This window comes from Dermochelys coriacea, chromosome 6 (genome assembly GCF_009764565.3).
Source record: "Dermochelys coriacea isolate rDerCor1 chromosome 6, rDerCor1.pri.v4, whole genome shotgun sequence".
In the NCBI taxonomy this organism is placed as follows: domain Eukaryota; kingdom Metazoa; phylum Chordata; order Testudines; family Dermochelyidae; genus Dermochelys; species Dermochelys coriacea.
Window position 1 is genome coordinate 51,861,854 of NC_050073.1, and position 3,203 is coordinate 51,865,056.

A 3,203-nucleotide genomic window follows, 5' to 3' on the forward strand; every position below is an offset into this window, starting at 1 on the left:
AGAAGTTGATAATAATTAACTAAGTTAATAAATAATGTGCGTATACAGATTAGACAGTAAATAACTTACTGCTTTCTTGATTCTTCCTGCATTTTGTTTTTCATTCAGTCAAGCTGTGAAGTGGGTTGGTTGATGGGGATGGGGGGGGAGGTAAAATATGCACTCTTGAGAGAGACTATTTCCACCCCATCAATAAACCTTTTCTTTTCCTAGGGTGTGTGTGTGGTTTTTTTTGAGTCTACGAGCCACGATTTTAATTTTTAGCTACATGCCTTGTGCCATCTTTCAACAACAAGAGATCTGTTTAAAAATAGCATTGACCTATTGCGCTGTCTTTTGTGGATATTTTAAGAAGTAGCTGTGTCCTTTTGTCTCAACTCAAGAGCAAGCCAACTCACCTTGAAAGGTCCTGATTACCTTACTTGAAAACATACAATGACTTTGGGTTGGCTCCCTACCCCCCATCTACCTGGAAGCCAAATATATTAATTCCTCTTCCCTCCTAATGCTTGTAATATAGTTTGGGGGGGGTATACTTTCTGGTTCGGAGAGGGGCAGGATGGCGTGTGTGAAGGACCTTTCTTTGCCAAATAAACTCTGCATTTGTCAACAAGACAATTCCTTTTGTTTGGTCGCTGCTTCCTGCATGGTGTATGGTTTTTTAAAATTATTATTATTGTTGTTAATTTGGGGGTGGGGAGGGAGGTGTGCCACTGTATAACATCAGATTTAGCCATTTGCGTATAGCAGCATTATGATTTTTAATTGCAATTTCATTTGTTATTCTCTCCCTCTCCCCTACCCCCTCTCTCTGTATAATCTGGATCATTGCTCTCTGTAGCTGATTCCGTGGGAGACCAAGCAGAGTGCGTGGGTGCAGAATATAGAAAGCCAGAGCCATAGAATCTGTTATTTGCGTCACTCTTGGAGATGGGGTTGTTTGCCTGACAAATATACAGAATTAATCCTAGTTTTATCAATATCTGTCTTTTGCTACAATAGCCAAACACGAGCTAAAGGTGGTGGTGGGGACTAGATGTTGCTGAATGTTGATGGTTTTTGTCCAGAAAGCTGCGGGAGGGTGCGAGTGTATGGAGGAAAGGGGATGCTAAAATATATTAAGCAACCCCTGTGCTGTTTGCCTGAGAAATACAAAATCTCAGATTTTATTCCTATTTCTGTTTCCTATAGTTGCCAAACATGGGGTGGCGAGATGCCCCTGCATGGTCTGTCTTTGCAGATTTCTCTCGCTCTCTGTGTTTGTCTGCGTGTGTGTTTTAAAATATATCCATACCCTCAGGGCATATTTCCCTCCCCCCCCCCATAAATACACGCACACCCCACAAGATTTTTGTGCAACTGTGAGGAAAGCTGCACAACACAAAATATGGGGCTTGCTAATTAACTCTTTCCCTCGAATTGAAGTGCTTTTCTGCAAGCACAAAGCTCCAAGCACGGACATCTTTTATGATGAACTAGAGCCTCTGAAGAGGAGAATCTGAACGTGACGTCAATAGCTGATAACTGACGCAGCCTTGCAAAGGAGTCTCAGGCTGGCTCCTTGTAGCCTGCAAGCCCTAATGATTCTATTTTTTCCCAATCCCCCCCTCGTAGTGAATGACTAGAACGCGCACACACACAAACCAGATTTCATATATAGCTATATATAGACAGAAAGCTTTTTTATTCTCCAAACAAAGGAATTTGTGGTTTTTTTTTAAAAAAAAAAGCATTGAGTGGGGTGGAGAGAATTAAAGAAAACCCTTTCTTGGTGCATCCAGTGTATACAACCATCGCTCTGTCTCTCTCGGCAAAACAAGCTTCCCTGCCAGAACCCCACGTTGGTGCATAATGTTAAACTGGTGCATGATGGTGGTTGTGTTTTGGTGGTTGGTTGTTTTTAAAGCCCACTTCATAAAGAGCCTGCAAGTAGACAGACACAATAATGCTTACAAGGCAACAGGCAGAGAGACAGAGAGAGAGACAGGCTCAATACAACAGTGGATTGGGGTTTTGTGTAATAGGACAGCATGGAAGGCGGTCGGTTTTTTGTTTTTGTTTTTTTAATTCTCTGCAATGATGCACTTAAAGCAACTGTGGATGGTGGTGCAGAAAGAAGCGGGGGGTGATTTTGGGGTGGGGGGGTTGGTGGGAACGTAATGCACATTTAATGTTTTGGATGTAACGTTCCAGCGAAATGGCTTTGTGTGTGGATTTTTTTCCCCCAGTACCTGCTAAAAATAGCATCAGGGTTTTGATCGCGTTCCAGAAATAGACAGAGGGTTGCACTTGTATAAAAAGAGAGCGCTGGTGGAAGAAAACCTGGACATCACCGCAGTATTTTTTTTCCCAACTCCTGTCTGGAAATTAATTGTTGGATTTTTCCTCTCTCTCTCTCTCTCTCTCTCTCTCTCTCTCCCTCTCCCTCCCTCCTCACTCCCCACTCTCGTCCCGTCCCTCTCCCGCCCCCCTCCCCCAAGCAAGGAGTTCCTGTTTGGGTAAGTAGTGATATTTCCTGTGCATGCTGCAGAGAGTGATTTTATTTTATGCATGCTTGGTTTTATTATTTTATTGTTTCTGTTAAACCGAGGGGGAGATACTCGTTTGCATAATGAATTTGGTGCATGCACGGAACCCAGAGACAGGGAATTCTTACAGAAAGGGGAATCACCCTGTCGGTAAATCTCTGAATCAATAGCGAGCTGCAACTCTCTTTCTCTCTCTCTGTCGGCGCTATTGAGTCCTTCATTCTCTCTGTACCTATCCACTCTCTCTTTTTATTTTTCCAATGGGTGGCTAGACACACTCTAATGGCAAAACTCGCTCCGCAGACTGAGAGGGGAACTCTCTATAGATTGCCTACAGAGAGCCTGCAATATGCTGACACTACAGTCCCCTTATCCCTTGCCGCTCAACCGGGGGAAACCACCGAAGCGGGCTGACTGGGAGCTGTCCACCAGCTGAGGTGCTGAAATCGCTGCACCGGCTGCTTAGTTTGCGCTGGAGATGTTCAGTTTCTTTATTCGTTCGATCTAGCCGCTGTCTGTAGGTTTAATGGCTTTCAAAGGATGCTGTAATCTCTGCTGCACTCTCTGAAGGACCCCGGAGTATGCTGAGATCCCTGCTTATTCTAAGCTAAGAGTGGCTGGGCGCTTCCCTCCCATTCAGGTTTCCCCATCCGTGCGTAAACTCTGCTGCTGACT